General features: G+C 34.6%; 1 non-coding gene across 1 annotated transcript; it reads right to left on the reverse strand.

Annotated features, from left to right (window-relative positions):
- Positions 1 to 5064: 5064 nt before the first annotated feature.
- Positions 5065 to 5171, reverse strand: LOC133803000 (small nucleolar RNA R71). The gene has a single exon (XR_009877737.1). It is a non-coding gene; the product is annotated as a small nucleolar RNA R71 (small nucleolar RNA).
- Positions 5172 to 20791: the final 15620 nt, after the last annotated feature.

The raw sequence follows: 20791 nt of genomic DNA on the forward strand, positions 1-20791 counted from the left end.
TGGGAATTTGAGTAATAAGTGGAAAACTGAGGTGATTGCCCGAAGGTCATACAGGGCCGACCGACCTATCATGGTGTTGTACAGAGAGAGAATGTCAATTACCACGAACAAAGCCATTATCGTGTTGCTTTTAGGTGTTGTCCCTACTGTTAAGGGCAACCTTATGCTTCATGCGGGGACAATAGCTACTTGCATGGTTCCAAGTTGCTAATGCTTAAATTCATCCTTTCTAGGGTATTCTTGAATAGAATGTTGGCAGATGAACCGTGATCAATCATCGTCCGAGCCAGGATCATGTTGGTGATTTGCACTTCTACCACCAATGGATCATTGTGTGGATGATGTACATGACTTGTGTCTTCCTCGTTGAACATGATAGGCTCATATTCGTAGCGAGGTTGCTTGGGAGTACGCTCCTGGACAGCCAGTACATCTTCCTCCTGCTCGTACCTAAGGGAACGAGCGTACCTTTCTCGGGCCTTGCCGCTGTTACCGGCCAAATGTGGCCCTCCATAGATCATATCTAGATGGCCAGAAACTGGTAGTGGTAGGAGTGGTTGATTGCTTTGATACTATTGGGGAGGCTGTTGCTGAGGAGGTTTTCGAAGCTATGGGTCGATGGCCGGTCAGACATACCTCTTCAGATGAGCATTGTTTTGTCTAATGAGGAATTCTATTTCCTTTTTCAAGTGGTTACATTCATTGGTTTCATGACCATAATCATTGTTAAACCAACAGAACTTGGTCATATCCTGTCTATTAACATCCTTCCTCATCGATGGAGGTCTTCTGTATCGTACGACGACCTGTGTAGCATTGAAAACATCTGCTCGGGACTCCAACATGATGGTGTAAATAGTAAACTTGGGCACGTATTCTCACGGTTTTGGCTGCTCGGTGGTCTTAGACTTCTTATTATTATTTTATTACTGTTACCCTTAGCTCCATTATCACATTTTCCGTTCTTGCCCCCATTTTTACTTCCTTCTGCAGGGTTGGTGGTGTTCCCAGCACTTGTTTTCTCCTGCTTGGTAGTTGCCCGAGTAGGATTATCCACCTTCCGTTCAGCTTCCTCTAACTTGATAAATTCTTCTGCCCTATCAAGGAATTCTTGAGTGGTACGTGATGACTTCCTCTTCAAGCTACTCCAGAATAAACTTTTTACCTCAACTCCCGAATCGATGGCTATCAACTTACAATCATCACTAAGGGATTTTACCTTGGTAGCTTCTCGCATAAAACGTTGAATGTACTCATTCAAAGATTCATTGTCTTTCTATTTTATGTCCACCAAGTCATTTGGCTCAGCTGGAAGGGGCTTTGCCGAGGAGAACTGAGAATAAAATATGCGGACAAAACCATCCCATGACGTGATTGACCCTGGTGGTCAATTAAAAAACAACTGCTGGGAAATTTCTGACAGGGTGGCTGGGAAGATCCTGCACCTGGCATCATCCCTAACTCCATGTAAATCAATTTGTAGTTCAAAGTGATGGACATGAGATTCTGGGTCCTTCAGCTCAGTATACATTTTCCATGTTGGCATTTTGAATTTGACAGGTATGGGCAGCTGATTTATACGGTCTGAAAATGGGGAACCTCTCTGCCTTTCCATTTCAATATCCGTTAACTTAGGGGCTGTCAAGTCCCTTACTAGTCGGGTTAACAGATCCAACTGGGCTTGGATGTTAGGATCTACAGTTGCCTGGGGCTATGCTGCATTGCGAACCCATCCATTCTCGGGTCCCGAGCAGGCTCAGAAAAAGCTATGTTGTTCGAATCCCGATTTTCCTTATCGCGATTAAGAGCATCTCAAAGGTCTTCACCTCCCATAGGACCCATTCGATTAAAAACAGAGGTTGGCCGAGGCCTGCCCCCAACATTTTGAATGTCTGCTCTTCCTAGTACTAGAGGTACTCCCTGGAATCCTTCAACTCGGGGTGGTTGGTTGTTAGGGATTTCCTGCCCTTGTGGGATAAACGGTCCTTTGGGCTGGTTACCCCCTGACCTCGGTTGTTCTGTTGGTGAACTTGGCTATCTACCTCATCATGGTCATACCCGTCAGCATAGTGGGGGATGTATGCGCTACTAACTTCCGGCTTATCTCTTCAAGACCTTGGTCGGTATACTTGCTATTGTCTATACCGACCAGGTTGTTGTTGGTAGTTCTGCGGTTGATCGCTCCTATTCTCTACTGGCACTCTGTGGTGGCCATCCCTACCCGCAACATCCAAATTTCTTTCTCGGCCACTTCCTTGAGATCTTGGCCGAAAATTCCCTGCTCGGTCCAGCCCCATGTAGTGCCCAGGAAGGACTTGTTCATCAGCTGGCAAGGGATGCCTATTATTGTTGGCTTGGTTCCCCCGACCAGATCGATGACTCCTAGTCAAACCATGATTTCCTTACTGGGGCCGAGTTTCTGGTCCGTGCATGACTCCATCACTGAAACAAAAGACAAGAGGATGTTGCTGGTTATGGGCAGTAGTTCCAGCTGCAGTCCCCACACCTTTGGTTTGCTGTTGTTGCATGTAATTGTGAATAGACTCAGCAGCCTCCCTTGTCCGGCATTCCATATCCTCTTGTCGGGCCTGTATCTCCCATGCATGCCGATCCATCCACTCTTGAAAATCTCTCCTTTGTTTTTCGAAGGCTTCATTAAGGGCCTCCTGCGCGGTGGCCCGCCCCTAGTTCAAAGAGGCCAGTTGATCTTGCATCTGCCCAACGACTTCCCTTATCTGATCAATCTCAGGGTCGAATCCTTCAATATCTACGTGGGGCTCATATCGTCCAGGACCTCCAGCTTTGGGTCCCTGTTGTTTGGCACCCCGTGCAGCAATTCCACATGATGTTCCTGCCTGAGTGATTCCAGCGGATGCAACAGCCCCTTGTCCTATTGCAGTAGGCCCAACGGCTTGCCCCTAACACCAGATGGATTCCTAGGCAGAAAATCACTTCGCTGCTCATTAAAATTGCTTATTGACGGGACTTGGTGAGAGACTTCAGCCCCAGGCTCTGGAGGCTCTTGGCTCGACCTCCTGGTTGAGACTACCATCCTTGCAGCAATAGAATCCGAAATGTCTTGGGCTCTCAATGAAAGCACCAAAATGTGGACTGGCTTTTTGGTCAACTAACACGGAGTTAAAATAATTAATTAGAGAGATTCCACTAAGATAATCAATACACAATAAATGAGCCAAGAACCTAATAACTATGAGCAATAAACGATAAAAGACACTAGAAATTATAGAGGTTCGGCCCCAAGAAATGGTAATGACCTACTTCCTCTTTAATTTGTATTGATCTCAAAGATTTACACTAGATAACCGGGGAAAACAAGCGTGATTCTAAGTGTAAAACAATACAAAATGGCAGAATCGCTGCTAAGTACCAAGCTAGGTTGGTCGGTATATTCCTGGTACTGGTCGGTAGGCTAAAAGTCTGAACCCCCTCCACAGTAGTGGAAGACTTGTATTTATATTGTCCCCAATGACCAGACAGTTGTGCTTGCACCACAACTGCTGCAAAATATCCCTTCATTTTTCGCAGGTAGTTGTAGTCCTATTCTTCAAGAGTTTGACCGAGCTTTCAGGTGAACTATTAGGCGTGAGGAGGATGTAACTAACTTCATCCGACCAGGTATACCGAGTTTCCTGGAGAGCATATTGAGCAGCCTCTTTTCTCTTGAGAATATACCGCATAACTACATTCTTGGTGAGCATACCACATAGTAATTGTTATTCATTTAGTAAGTGTGCTCTCTCTAACTTGTTGAACTATTGGATGCTTATGCCACGTGTCAAGAATATGATGACATGTGCCCATAATATGATGCCACATGTCCAAACTTCATGCCGTATCTACTGTGTATATTTTTGGGATAACACTAGTAAAAATCTGATCAATATTTGCTTGATTTATGATTTTGATTCAAAATTTGATATGCTGTCGTTATATAAACATAGGTTACATATTGGATGAAAGTACCTGTATGACTTGTGTAAAAATTAGGCTTCTTTATGCTTAATGCATGCTATATGTTTAAGTTTATCACAGAGATGTAGAAAACCTGCTTATAGGTTGAGATCTTATATCTTGAAAAAGAATAGGAATCGATTTATGTTAACCTGCTATTAGAATAGGAAGAAAGAAATTTATAACTGATTAATAAAATTAATAGAATGAAAAGTTTATGAAATTAATACCCTAGATCTTTTATTATTGATTTTTATCCTTTGATTAGTTGTTTTGTTTTTAGTTATTGAAATTGTGTTTATAGTTAGATGTATTCATCTTAATTTTATTTTCCAAATAGATAGTAAAAAATGATTATTGGTAATCGGTTAATAGTCTCTATGAGACGATATCTGTTCTTTCAGAATTTATTACTTGACACGACTACGTACACTTGCGTGCATATTTTACAGATCAAATTTTTGGCGCCGTTGCCGGGGACTTAATATCCAATATCATAATTAAATTTTTTTTATTCTAATTTGGTTTTTATATTTTATACTCATTTGGATCAAGGCTGTGTCGTGTTTTAGAAATAATTGGTATATGCGAGGAAGTAGAAAAAAAGAGCTCATACCGGTAGATCTTGAAATTGAAAGAAAGTGCAGAAAGAATCGAAAGATAACGAAAATGATGGATTTTTCCATGGCTAAGAATCAAGGAAATACTGCTAATGTTAATAATATTCCAAATATTGCAGAAGTTCCAGTGGAAAGAGAACCAAGGACGCTTAGAGACTATGTACTTCTTACTATCATAGGAGTGCATTCATGCATTAGACACCCCACTATTGCTGCAAATAATTTTGAGATTAAGCCAGCAATATTACAAATGGTGCAGTCAACTGTTCAGTTTGGGGGGGTTGCCCACAAATATTCCAAACTTGAACATAGCCAAATTTCTGCAGCTATGCACAACATTTAAGATGAATGGGGTGAGTGAAGATGCGATCAGACTTAGATTATTTCCATTCTCTCTACGAGACTGGGCAAAGAGTTGGCTAATTTCACTACAAAGTTCTTAGCAAAGTTTTTCCCTCCTGCAAAAGCTGTAAAGTTGAGAGGGGAAATCAATAATTTCTACCAGACAGAAGGGGAATTGTTGTATGATGCATGTGAAAGATTTAAAGAATTGTTAAGGAAGTTCCCGCATCATGGTATAGAGAAGTGGATGCTAGTTCATAATTTTTATAATGGATTGAATGGTACTACTCGTACCATAATAGATGCTGTAGCAGGATGTGCGTTCATGAGCAAGAGTGCTAATGAGGCGTATGGATTGCTAGAGGAGATGGCAATGAATAATTACCAATGGCCAACTGAAAGGGAACACACAAAGAAGGTGGCTGGTATGATTGAATTGGATGCTATTTCCATGCTTACAGTGCAAGTGGCAGCTTTAACGAAGCAGTTACAACAGAGCAACCTGTCAGCCCAAACCATGCAAGTTTAAAGTTTATGTGGGACATGTGGGAGTGCTCATCCATTAAATCAGTGTCCTGCCCTAGATATGAATAATATACCTATGGAACAAGTCCAAGCTATAGGAAATTTTCAAAGACCAGCCCACAACCCCTTTTCGATATCATATAACCAACGTTTGCTGAAAGAAATTAGAGTCGCGACTTGGTCAATAGAGTCACAGTGCTAGAAGAATTCAGAGGCGAATCTAGGAGGTCCATGGAGAGGCGAGCCGCGGTGCCTGAAGACCGAACAAGACTTAAAAATTGCCTTAAAAATGACACGGGCCGCAACCTAAGACAGGCCAAGTCGCGGTCTGCCTATGAAAAGAAAAGGAATTCGTGTGTTTTTTTTAGTATAAAATCATACTTTAGGTTTTAATTAGGGGGAGGGAAGATTTTAATTACGAATTTAGAGATTAAATTTGATTCTGAGACAAGTTTTTCTGCACTTTTATATTTTTTTATTTCTTCTTCAAGTCTTTGAATTTTATGTTTCTGAATAATTATTTTGTTGTTTTAGTCATGTCTGATATGAACTAAACACCTCTATCTAGGGGTTAATGTAGTCGCTTGGATTTCTATTTAATGTTATTATGATGTTCAATTGATTCTTCTTCTTTATTCTAATCTATATAATGTTTGCTTAATGCTAGTAAATACCTGATCAATATTTGCTTGATTTATGATTTTGATTCAAAATTCGAAAGATGAGAATTGAATATGATATCGTTATATATACCTAGGTTACATATTGGATGAAAGTACCTGTATGGCTTGTCTAGCAATTAGGTTTTTTATGCTTAATTCCTGCTATATGTTTAAGTTTATCACAGAGATGTAGAAAACTTTCATATAGGTTGAGATCTTATATCTTGAAAAAAAATAGGAATTGATTTATGTTAACCTGCTATTAGAATAGGAAGAAAGAAATTTAGAACTGATTAATAAAATTAATAGAATGAAAAATTGATGAAATTAATACCCTAGGTCTTTTTATTATTTATTTTTATCCTTTGATTAATTGTTTTGTTTTTAGTTATTGAAATTGTGTTTATAGTTAGATGTATTCATCTTAATTTTATTTGCCAAATAGAAAGTAAAGAATAATTATTGGTAATTGGTTAATAGTCTTAGTGGGACGATATCCGTTCTTCCGGAATTTATTACTTGACACGATCACGTACACTTGCGTGCATATTTTACAGATCAGATTCTTGCCAACGATATTCATCACAAACAGCACAAAATCCCAAACTCAAATTCTCCTTCCAAAAGGGTCCACAATCATGTTTGTAAGCATCTATCGTCTCGTATCCTAATCCAAGACTTCACAACTTAGCCTTGGACTCGTAGTGACTCTTAGGTAAGATTGTTCCCATAGGCATGGCATCAATGAATAATTCAAGCAAACCATCAAAATAATGGTTGCTACACTTATGCATAACTTTCAAATGCATGAGCTTCACTAAAAAGTTCAATGCCGAATACTTTGTACAACCAAAGTATACCTCGCTTGACATCTCCTTAAACAAATTATTGTACTTGTCACAATTATTGTCATCATCTAAAGGGGGGGGGGGGTCATTAAAGGCTCCAATTGGAGCAGTACTTGGCTCTCTATTAGTGTCATCTTCTCCTAAAATATAAGCCAACATAGCTGCCATCTCGTCACCGTCCTCCATTGGGTCTACATCTGGTTCCCTACTTACCGACTCTCTGTGGTAATACCATACTAAGTAGGATTGTTGGATGCTAGTGTTGAACAAATGCATTCTGATTGCATCAGGGGCGTGAAAATGAGCATTCCCACATTTCTTACACGGACAACGACTTAGACCCCAATAATCAACGTGATTCTTAGCTGCTTCAACAAACTCAGCGACAACATTTTTATATTCAGCTGATAGTCGATTCCAATCACTTAGCCAACTTCGGTCAGGTGGTATCCTCTATACAAACAATTTCCAAAGTATCAACAAAATGTATGTGTGTCCTAACCACCTTTTCACTCCATTTCATAATGCTAATTTAATTTTTCTTTTCACATCATTTATAATTAATTTTTATTAATTACTTAAATTACTAAAACGTTACTAATTTCAAGGATTTAAGTCACTTAAAAGTTACTAAGTAATTTTAAATTTCACAAAAACATTCGATAGCATAACTGCTTAATATTGACTATTCCAAAAATTAAAATGTATGCACTCACAAAATCCTAGAACATTCACAATAACACATAAATTATTTTTAACAGAAAATCCAAACATGCCAAAAATTTCCAACACATATTAATATTTTTCGAACACATATAAAAAAAATATACACATCACAAAAAAATACCAAAAACATACTTTTCACAAATGAAAAATCTGTGATATCTCCAAATATAAAGCAACAACAGTGGTGGGCTCAGACCAGTAGTGAAGGACCTACGAGAAATTCATTAACCACATACAGAAATTGTGTTAGAAAATTAAGTAAAAATTAAAAAAACAACAAAAAAAATATAAAAATTAAAATAATTACCATTACAAGATTAGGTGATGGTGGAGCTCGGAAAATGACATCGGCGTTGGTGTGGTGGCTCAGACAGAGAGAGAGAGGAAAACGAGTGTGGGGGCTCGGGAAAATGGGTGTTGGTGGGCTTGGCTGTGGAGGCGAAGATAGGTGGTGGGGGTCTCAGGTGGGTGTGGGGATCTCGGCCGTGGGGGCTGGGAGGGGGTGGGGTTCGAGTGGAGGTGGTGGGTCGTAGAGGTTGGGAGGGGCGGTTGGCGGCTGGGAGGGTCGGCGGCTCAGGGGGAGACAAATTGAAAATGCAGAGAGAGGAGAAAAGGAAGAAGAAGAAGAAAATGGGGGAGGAGGTGAACTCGAAGGTCTGATATTGCAATCACTTTTGCTAACGGGTTTGGGCTCGCCAGCAAAAGTACCCAGCGAAACCCTAAGCCAAAAAGCCGCGTTTTGTTTAGTGGGCACTTTTACCGGTGCTTTAATGAAATTTTACCGAAGCATAATGGCTCAATGGCAAAAGTCACCCAACACCTTAACACGTGGGAACTTTGCCGGCGAGGTTCACCTATCTCACCGACAAAGGTCCCACATTTTAATTGAGGTAGATGGGACTTTTGCCAACACATTATATTGCCGAGTGATAAGGTCATTTTTGTATTAATATTTGATAAGTTTTTCTATGCTTGGATGGTGTTATGATAGCATTTTTAGTAGTTTTAACTTAGTTTTGTGACTCTACAATGTATTTTCTACATTGCATTTTATGATGATAAATCTGACATTTTGATGACAAGTGTAGTTTATGAATAATAGGTTGAAAAAGACTCGCTGAGATGAGGTTAAAATAAAGTTTTAGGAGCATTCCACACTTTCAGGATTAAAGTGATGAATTGGCGACGGCGTACACGCTTACTATATTCAAGAATTGAATAAATTAAAGATAGGTCGAGGCCCATAAAATTCAGGTTGCGACACTTTAATTGGAATTAATGTTTCAGATTGCATGTTCCAGTCGGACTGCTGCCCAGATTTTTTAGGCCATTGCATGTTGTGTAGAAAAGTGAAGTTGGGCCGCTGTCCAGATTTTTCAGGCCGCGACCTGTATGACCAGTTTTTCTCATATTCTATTTTAGGCCGCGACATGCAGAAATTCAGGCTGCGACCTGCGACGTTGTTTTTCAGAATTTAATTACATTTTAAATAAAATTTAAAGGAGACTATAAAAGATTATTAGGGTTAATTGGAGATTAAGTTTTTATTACAATTTTTGAGAGAAAAGACTCAGAAATGGCTGGAGAGAAGACTACAACACTACAACACTATTGTTCATCAATCTAGTTTCTTTTCTTCCCTTAATCTCTTTAATTTTAATTTTAATTATGTTTGTGATTATGATTGCTATTATGGAGTAGGTTCTTTTTCGGTTAAGGGTTAATTCAAAACCCAAGACATGAATTCTTGATTGTTGATAATGAGTATTATTCTTTAATTTATCTCAATATTGAATTGTTTCTATTTCTCAATTTGAAGGTTATGAATTTTGTGATTTCTTGTTAGGTGGCCAACTAATTAAGGTTTTACATTGTTCAATTGTCATCTTAGAATTACTGCTCACCTAATAGTTTAAGATTCTAAGTGTATGTGTGTAGTGTCACAGAATATTTACTTAGCTAGCTAGATAATAGTAGTAGTTAGTATTAGTTTGTAGTATGTTAGTTGCCGTGGATTTTGGTTCAAGTCGGGACTTAGTTTGAAACTCATAACAACAGTTATGGATTTTATAAGTTTAACCTATAGTTTAAGAATATTAGTTATAACATAAGGTTTGATCAATATTGCTGGTCCTAGATATATTATTTATTATAACCTAAGGTTTAGATAGAGCCAATAAGAGCATGACACTTGTCATAGTCATAATTATTAAGGAATTAAGTATTTTGATGAATAATTTTAATAAAAGAAAGATCTAGAAGCTCTAGAACCTTCCAGCAGCTGTTAAGATCGTATTATGACTCAGTCAAAGCTGTTTATCCAATTCAAAATATGCTGAAAAAGGGAAAATACGTGTTTGATATATCAACGTATGCCGATATATCGCATCATAGGGGCCGATATATCGCCTACGGAAGATACGGAAAACACGTCGACTTTGCACGAATGTACGAACGGGGCTCGGGATTAAAGTGGAACCGATATATCGCCGAGGGTAGGCGATATATCGCCCCTGGTGCTTCATTTTTGAAAAGTTTTGTTTTTAATTTTAAAAATAGTCATAACCACTTAGACCTGCCTTTGAACAATTCTGACCGAGTTCTGGGCGTCAGTTGAATGAAAATTCAAATCTTTTTCATTTTACAATCATTTATTTATTCAAATTAAAAGGGGTTAGTTTCACTCCTTGAAATCTATAAATAGGACCTAGTACTCAGCCATTTTCTTCATTCTTCAAGCATTTGATCAGAGCCTCCAAGGTGCTAGTGTTACTATAGAGAGATACACTTGGGTTTTAGGTTAAAAAGCTTAATCATTCTAAGCTTTTATAAACACTTGGGAAGTGAAAAATAGTGTGATTTCGTTATTGAGGTTTAGATCAATCCATAAGATCATTCAAGGTATTCCTATTCCTAAGTTTAGTTCTATATGGTTCTTTAGTTTTCTTTTATTCAGATCCTAACTCTTGTTTATGATTCTTGACTAGGTATTTAAGTTCTTGAAACTTAAGGTTCTTCTTGGTAAGTTTCTTCTTGGATGGTTTAGTGTTCTTTTCATCTCTTTCTTTAGATACTCACCATTTTACTGTTGGTTTATAGGAGTGTTCTAATCCCGTTCTTGTTCCTAAATATCTCGGCTTTTGGTATGGAAAATAGGCTTGATATATGTGTTTATATGTCTATGTTATGATATGTTTTATGCTATGATATGATATATGTTATGTAATATGTTTTATAGTCCATAGGCATATGACTTGTTTAGATAACAAGCCCTAAGAATATGTTTTATAGTCCTTGGGCATATGACTTGTTTAGCTAGCAAGCTCCACACATTTATGGGCATATGACTTGCTTAGCTAACAAGCCCCAAGAAATTATGATGACCATTGTAGTCCTATATGATATATGTTTTTATAGTCATATGTTTTATAGTATATTTTTTATGATATAGTCTTATGCTTATGAATTATGATGTATGTTTTTAAGTAGATTCTCCTTGCTGGGCATTAGGCTCACTCCTTATTTTTAGTGTGATGCATGAAAATAGATATGGAAGGCGGAATGATTCTTGGCAGCTTGGCTTGTGTGTTAAGGATGAAGGATTCCATGGACTGCGTGTCGTTCGAGGATGATGCTATTTTAGTCTTTTAAATTATGTTTCTTTATAATTCCACAAATAGTATTTAAACAATTAAAGTTATGCTTTATGTTTTATAAATAATGGGATCCCATACCATATCACATTTTATTTTATATTATCTTGTATTTGGTACAATATTTTTGGGTTTTTAATAAAGTTAAGTTATTTCTTATGTATGTTTCCCAAAATTAAAAAAAAAATAGTAGTAGCTATGTCTAGTAGTTTTAATGGTCCAAGGTCTTAGAAATAGTTGAGTCATTACAGTTGGTATCAGAGCAACGGTTCATTTGCATGAAGTTCTCCTTAATACACACACTCAAGCTCCGAATCTAACTGCCAATGTAAGTGATTATGTTATAGTTATTATGTTATGTTATTAGCTAATGTTTTAGCCTTTATGTTTTTAGTTAAGAATGTATGGAGCTGTTGGGAAAACTTATACATGATCTTTATTTATTTTCATGTAGATCTAATATTAAATAAATTAATATGAGATAATCTAGAACATGTTTCTAAAATTTAATTCAAAGAGAAACAAAGACAAGAATACATATAGTAAACGCGAAATGAAAGAGTCCTTCCTTCAGTTTCTCTAACTCTTGTATCCTTTCCGTCGTAGAGTATTATCAAGAAACTAAATTGTTCTTCTAATTTCTTCACAGTCTTCCAATGTATCCTTAGAATCACCTAGACTAGTGTGGGAAATTCTCAACACATGAGACAGATACAGAGAGTAGAAGAGAAAATAATCAAAGAGGCTTAGAAAAGGACTTGTGTTTAGAGAGAATCTAAAACTATCTGAAAACCAGTGATTAAACTTATCTGTCGTCTGTCATGACTTCTCTCTAAGCACTCCTTTTATAGATTCAATTAGGCCATTTACTTTAATTAAAAAATCAATAAAATAATAGACAATTAATAGCCCTAGGTCGAAATTATCATGGTCTTTAGGCCCGTGAAATTTCCCATTTGATTATAAGCTCATTGGACTTAAAATCAAGGCATGTATTATTTTTCTATTGATTTAATTAATTAAATAATTATTTAAATCCTTTATCAAATTAATTATTTATAATTTAAACCTTGATTTAAATTTAGATACTAATTTATCTTAATTAATAAATCTGCCACAATTTCTCTTTTCTTCTCAAAATTACATAACTCTGTAAAACTATCCAAAATTGACATGGTCAACTTTGATAATTCTAATTAATAATTAAATCAATTAATTGAGACTATCTAGATGATTTTATCCAAGGTACAATGGGGACCATGGGCCTATGAAATTAAGCTCCAATAAGTTATCATAAATCTAACAAATAAATTTACTAACTTATTAATTACTCGTGACTCCACTATAGAATCGGAATTGCACTCTTGAATTCATAGAACAATCTATAACAAATATAGATACACTATTATTTATCCATTGTTACAACCATAATTGTCACTTAATCCTCTATAGACAGTCTACAATGAGATGAGACTAAAATACCGTTTTACCCCTCATTGTATTTTATCCTTAAAACACTTAGTTCCTTGTAATTAATATTTTAGTAAACTAATTTAATTACTGAAATGAGATCTCTATCATTTAACACCTTGAACCAAACTAAAAGAAAACCATCGTTTCACTTCTTCATCAGAAGCTATAGATGTTCATATCTATGATTAACACTCCCACTCAATTATACTACCTAGTTCCCAAGATGTAAGTATGGGCTAGTCCGTAGGGTAAGCTGGTAACGAATAAGTCAAAAAACTCAAATAATACAATCAGTTAGAATACAGTAGGCTTTCAAAAGAAGCCTACTGTATTCTATAAAAGGAGTTTTTAGAGAGAAGTCATGACATACGACATATAAGTTTAATACAAAGAGGCTTAGAAGCCTAACTAGTCTAGGTGATTCTAAGGATACATTAGGCTTTAATACAAGGTAATTTTCCAGAAGCCTAATTGAGTCTATAAAAGCCTGGACACTAGGATTTAATACAAGCTATACATTAGGCTTTAATACAAAGAGGCTTAGAAGCCTAACTAGTCTAGGTGATTCTAAGGATACATTAGGCTTTAATACAAGGTAATTTTCCAGAAGCCTAATTGAGTCTATAAAAGCCTAGACACTAGGATTTAATACAAGCTATACATTAGGCTTTAATACAAAGAGGCTTAGAAGCCTAATCGAGTCTATAAAAGGAGTGCTTAGAGAGAAGTCATGACAGATGACAGATAAGTTTAATCACTTGTTTTCAGATAGTTTTAGATTCTCTCTAAACACAAGTCCTTTTCTAAGCCTCTTTGATTATTTTCTCTTCTTCTCTTTGTATCTATCTCAGGTGTTGAGAATTGCCCACACTAGTCTAGGTAATTCTAAGGATACATTGGAAAACTGTGAAGAAATTAGAAGAACGGTTCATTTTCTTGATAATACTCTGCGACAGAAAGGATACAAGAGATAGAGAAACTGAATGATGACTCTTTCATTTCGCTGCGTTTACTGTAAGTATTCTTGTCTTTGTTTTTCTTTGAATTCAATTTTAGAAACATGTTCTAGGTTATCTCATATTAATTTGTTTTATATTAGATCTACATGAAAATAAATAAATATTTTGTATAAGTTTTCCCAACAACTGGTCTCAGAGCCTTTGGTAATATTTATTTTCATGCATGAACATGTTTAAAATCAGATTATTTGATGTGTTTGAATAATTGGATGGATTTTTATGTTTTTATGAAGCATATTGATTTTATGTGATTATTAGCAATTTTTAGGTTATTTTGTTGTGTTTTCTATGCTATTAATTTTTATATATGCTTTATTTTGTATAAAACGTGTTAAAAATTAATTAGAAAATAGTTTTGGTTTGAAAAATTGCTCAAAAAAATATTTAGAAATTTTTTGGCCTGGCTACCATGCACGCGCGCATGACCAGCCAGTATTTTTTTTTAAAATAAAAGAAATTAAAATTGTGAAAATACATTATTTATAATCAAAACCAAAAATATCTTTTTTGTTTTATCATTTAAAATTGTTTTTTTTAAAATAAGATATTTTTGTTAGTTGGGATTTAAATAATTAGATATTTTCTACAAAGATTCAAATTCAAATTTAAAAATAGACTAACAACTTAATTTTAAATATTTTAATATATTAAAATATTATAAGTATGATATTAGATATTTAAGATATTTTCATTTAAATTCTTGATTTTTTTTATTAAATCTTTATTTGAAAATATAAATATATTTTTATTCTATAGTTTTTAATATTTAAATTATTTGAAATTTGAATATTGTTAGTTATATATTTTTATGGATATTTGAATTTGATTAACTGTTTTGAGATATTTTAGGATTGTTATAACTATTTATATTTTATTTTTTTTAAATAGTTAAAGTATTAGCTAATAGTTGTAACAACACAAGATATTGTTTTTGAAAAACAGTTTAGTTATTGATTTTAAATTTTAAAATTGGTTAAATTTTGAAAAATATAATTTTTTTCAGGCAATTAATAAAATATTTTTTTAATAAATGGGATTTAAATTAACTTTGGTTAATTGTTGATAAATCCTATTTAAATTAAATTAATATATTTTTTTCTTTTCAAATTAACCTAAAACCAAGTTGATTGTTGATAAATGAAATTTAAATTAACTATTGTTAATTATTGATAAATTTCATTTAAATTGACATATTTTTGTAAATATTTAATTAATTTGAATTTTTTTTGATAAATTCTAGATAATTAATTGTAGTATTTTTGCAAATGAAATAAATTGTGGTATTTTTGCATAAATTCATAGAATTGCTCATATAGTAACACGATTAAGCCCATCCAATTATAACATGTCTGTTTGCACTATATGTGGTATTTTTGTAATTGAGCTTAGATGTATATAGTGGCTCATATGTTTGTTAGATATATGGTTTTTGCCAAATAAAATATTCATAAAATAATAGGTTTTATTTGGGCCCATTAGAAAATGTAAAATTAAAATTCCTCTCTTGTGGGTGATTCCACTTGTGAAGGCCCATTTGCTTTGCATGACTATAGTGGGCCTAATAAATTAATAACAATTAATAAAATGAAGGTTTAAATTCCTGTCTTTTGGACCTTGTATGGAAGATTGAGGGCTTTTGTAGTGGGAACCACATACTGGACTCAGCCCTCCTCCATATAAGCCCAATTGTTAAGGTCCATTTACCTGAGTTGGACTTAATTGTATAGGTTCATTATACTAGTTAAACCTAAATATTGATTTGTTAGGAACGAATTTCCTAATGCGCAGCGGAAAGGTGGTGGGGTTGGCCTAGTGTACAACAAAAATTTTGTAACATATTTAAACTATCTTTAAATATGCGGATCCATTAATATACATACATTAATCATAAGCAAGTTAAGGATAGAATTCATACCTCTTGAAGCCTATCAAGTGTCCTTGCTATCTTTTCGTATTTAGAACGATCTTCCTATCCAAGCCGCTCCCACGTACTCACACCAAGATCTTCCAAAGCGTTCTCTACACCTCAAGAAGTGTGTGGGCACTTAGAGAATGAAGGATAGTTTATTTGTGATTCTACTTGATGTAATCAACACATGAGATCAAGAGAATAAGCCTGAGAATTTGTTATTTATTTTTCAGGGAGAGAAAACTATCGTTCCATTTTTCACAGAGCGAATAGACTGAGTTATCTCAGATCTTTGAATATTTTCTGATTAGTCATACTTAAAAGAAAATATTCAAATTTAAAAAATAAATCTGTAACCAACTTACAATTTACTTTTTAATTAATTAATTATTCTATTAATGAAAAAATCCAAAAACCAATTTTTGAATTATCCATTAATTAATTAATTAATTAAATAAATAAAAATGAAAATCTTATCCCTGAAAATAGCTAGACTATGTATGCACGTGTAGCATCCCTATTTTTAGGGATGTTGGTTTTTTTAATTTTTATTTAATTATTTATTCAAACTACTTTGCCAAATAAGATCTAACAACCTGGTAACTAATTCAAATTTAAATTAATTATCAAATATAGTTAATTATTTGAATAAATATTAATCTTTTAAATTCAAATCCAATTTGAACTTATCAAATTATTATCTCCCACTCAAATAGATATATTTAATTAATTCTACCAATTAATTAAATCCATTATTTTCAAAAATAAATATTTAATTTATTATAATTTCGAAAATTATAATTAATTAATTATTTAATTTTATTTCGAAATTAATTTAATTATTTAATATAATTTTGAAAATTATACAATAATTAAATATTAATTAATTTTATTAACTACAACTAATTTGTAATTAATTAATTAATCATTATTATCATATAATTGCATATTTGGCCTGAAGAACAAATTTCTTCTTAAATATGTCTTTAAACTATTTTCCCTTCATATCAACTATTTCCTTGAATAGTGTTGATAGAGCCGCATTGGGGACCTATGGACCTATAATTCCAAGCTCTAATAAATTGAGATTATTAATTAAACTCTTTAATTAATTAATCATAATTTATTAATCTCATGATTATTCCACTATAAATATGAGACTGCACTCTTGTAATTATAGACATTTCATATACTGAGTACTTTATAATTATAAAGCGTCCATTGATATAATCATTTCATACAACTTGACCCTCTAATAATGGTTCATAATTAATCGGGAACAAAATTACCGTTTTACCCTTTTAATTATCTCTTGTTTCCTTAAGTACTATTGACTTTACTAGTGAAGGTTAATTCATAACTAAATTATGAATTTGAGCTCAATAACCTTTCAGTCCCAAAAATCAACCCTTAAGAGAACCATCATTCAATCTCTTGCAAGAAGGCATAGATTCCATATCTGTATACTATGTCCCCAGCCATCTACATTAATGAGTTCCCAAAACAAAAGTTTCTAGCCTGATCATTCTGACAGACCTTAACAAGTGAATCAAAGAACTCATATAACATAAACAAGAGTTCATAGTAACTTCAGGATTAAGATCTATTTGTATATGATCATCAGTTGATATATTTAATTAATACTTCAAAATGGTATTTTACTAAGTATTAATAAATATATCTGGTCGAGTTCTATATATTCTCTAATATATAAAGCACCTTCACTAAAGTGTCCTACCACAATAGTGATCCATATCTAGATCACATGTATTCATAATACTAGTGGACCGTACTTGCAGTAATTAATCTAAAGATCCCATAACTTTATTTTACTGCGAACTATTCATGTTCATTTATCTCAAATACAATTCTCACGTACCAATACGTGTTTGAGATCACATATATGAACTTAGGAATTTTCCTGATATTTACTTAATATCATCACAGAATAATATAGTCCATAAAATATATGCATAGCAAATTCAATTCATTTATTTATTTCATAAAATAATGTCTACCACATATGCTTTCAGAGCACAATTCCCAACAATCTTCCACTTGCCCTAAAGCAAATGAGGCATCTCTCTCATTCCCATGTTTCTTACATGCTCCTTAAAAGATTTTATGGATAAAGTCTTTGTGAAAGGATCTGCAAGATTAGGCTCTAAAGCTATCTTCATAACTGCAACATCTCCTCGATGAACTATCTCTCTTAGCAAGTGATATTTCCTCTCAATGTGCTTTACCCTCTTGTGACTCCGTGGTTCCTTTGAGTTAGCTACTGCCCCACTGTTGTCACAGTATAGGACTAATGGCTTATCCACATCTAGTACAACTTCCAGATTGGAATAGAACTTTTTGATCCACACAGCCTCCTTAGCTGCTTCACAAGCCGCTATATACTCGACTTCCGTGGTGGAGTCTGCAATACTGGTTTGTTTAATACTTCGCCAGACTATCGCTCCTCCTCCAAGAGTAAACACTGATCCAGAAGTCAATTTCTGACTATCTCTGTCTGATTGAAAATCAGAATCAGTGTAACCAGTGGGGTTCAAGTCTCCACCTGAATATACAAGCATATAATCTCTAGTATTTCTAAGATACTTGAGAATATTCTTTACTGCAATCCAATGAATCAATCCAGGATTGGATTGATAACGACTGACTATCCCTACTGCATAACAAATGTCAGGTCTTGTACACAACATGGCGTACATTAGACTGCCTACTACTGAGGCATAGGGATATTGTCTCATGTCTTCCTCTTCCGGAGATGTTTTGGGACACTGCTCTTTGGAAAGGAATACTCCAAAACGGGTTGGCATATCACCCTTTTTGGAGTTTTGCATGTTAACGCGTTCTAGAACCTTATCAATATAAGTTGCTTGAGACAATGCCAAAGTTTTGTTCTGTCTATCTTTAAGAATCTTAATGCCCAGAACATACTTGGCTTCTCCCAAATCTTTCATTTGGAATTGTTCAACTAACCAATTCTTTACTTTTGATAATGATGTTACGTCATTTCCAATCAGTAATATATCATCAACATAAAGAACGAGGAATACTACTACACCATCTTTGATTTGTTTATAGACACAAGGTTCGTCAACGTTTTTGTTCAAAACCAAACACTTTAATTGTGTCATCAAATCTAAGATTCCAAGATCTAGAAGCTTGTTTGAGTCCATAAATGGACCTAAGAAGCTTGCAAACCTTTTGCTCTTGGCCTTTTAATTCGAACCCTTCTAGTTGAGACATGTAAATGGTTTCGTCAAGGTAGCCATTTAGAAAAGCTGTTTTGACATCCATTTGCCAAATCTCATAATCCATGCACGTAGCTATGGACAAGAGTATACGAATGGATTTTAGCATGGCTACAGGAGAAAAAGTTTCTTCATAGTCAACCCCTTCTTTCTGTGTGTAACCTTCAGCTACAAGCCTTGCTTTGAAAGTCTCTACTTTCCCATCCACTCCTCTTTTCTTCTTGAATATCCACTTGCAACCAATAGGTTTGATATTATCGGGTGGATCTTCAAGAACCCAGACAGAATTGGAATACATCAATTCCATTTCTTGGTTCATGGCTTCTTGCCATTTGTCCTTGTCAGAATCATTCATTGCATCTTTAAATGTCAATGGATCGTCTTTGTTTGTGTTAGACACAAGCATTTGAACTTCGTGTTCATAGCGTGTGGGTTGCTTACTAACCCTCCCACTACGACGAGGTTCACTACTATTCTAACTAGAACTAGTAGTTTCCTCTTGTCGTTTTTCATTGGTTGTTGCTAGTGACTTTGCAACTTCATTTGAGACCATCTCCTCCAGAACAACCTTACTGCGAGGTTTGTGGTTATTGACATAGTCATGTTCAAGAAAAGTTGCATTTGTCGATACAAATGTTTTATTTTCTTTTGGACTATAGAAAATTCCACCTCTGGTTTCTTTGGAATAACCCACAAACATGCACACTTTAGAGCGTGATTCCAACTTCCCGGTCTTTCCTTTAAGCACGTGTGCAGGACACCCGCAAATTTGAAAATGGTGTAAACTAGGTTTACAAGCATTCCATAATTCTATGGGTGTCTTTTGGATAGACTTAGATGGAACAACATTTAATATGTATAGAGCACATTGAATCGCATAGCCCCAGAATGACAGTGGTAATGATGAGAAACTCATCATTGATATAACCATATCTAATAACGTTCTATTCTGTCTTTCTGAAACACCATTTTTCTGTGGCATTCTAGGTGCTGTGAGTTGGGATTGAATGCCATGCTCACACAAATGGTCCTTGAATTCAAAATCCAAGTATTCTCCTCCTCAATCAGATCGAAGAGCTTTTAGTGACTTGCCTAATTGCTTTTCAGCTTCTGTTTGAAATTCTTTGAACTTTCCAAAAGTTTCAAATTTTCTTTGCATTAAGTATAGGAAACCATATCTTGAATAATCGTCAATAAAAGTGATGAAGTAATCATAACCTCCTCTTGCTTGTACATTAAGTGGATCACAAACATCCGTATGTACTAGTTGAAATGATTCTGTGGCTCTTGAACCTTTAGCAGAGCAAGGTCTCTTGGTCATTTTTCCTTCTAAACAGGATTCAGAAACAGGGAGAGATCCAATAGATAGTTCTCTTAAAGGACCATCCTTTACTAGCCTATTTATTCTGTCTAGACCAATATGGCCAAATCTCAAGTGCCACAGATATGTATCACTATCAGAATCAGTCTTTTTTCGTTTAATAGATCTAGGATTAGCTGTTTTTAATAATTCAGAATTATTAACAGATTTCTCTTTAGATTGCAGTTTATAAAGCCCATCAATAGATTTTGCAGAATATCTTAAAACCATATCTTGAAATAACAATTGAATTATTATTAAAAGAGATTTTAAAATTTTGTTCATGCAACATAGAAACAGAAATTAAGTTTCTAGAAAATCCAAGAATATAATAAACGTTTTCTAAAACAAGAAATTTATTAGTCTCAAATTCCAAATGGGTTGTTCCAACTGCTGCTGCAGAGACAATCTAACCACTA

Source organism: Humulus lupulus, chromosome 9 (assembly GCF_963169125.1).
Source record: "Humulus lupulus chromosome 9, drHumLupu1.1, whole genome shotgun sequence".
NCBI lineage: Eukaryota > Viridiplantae > Streptophyta > Magnoliopsida > Rosales > Cannabaceae > Humulus > Humulus lupulus.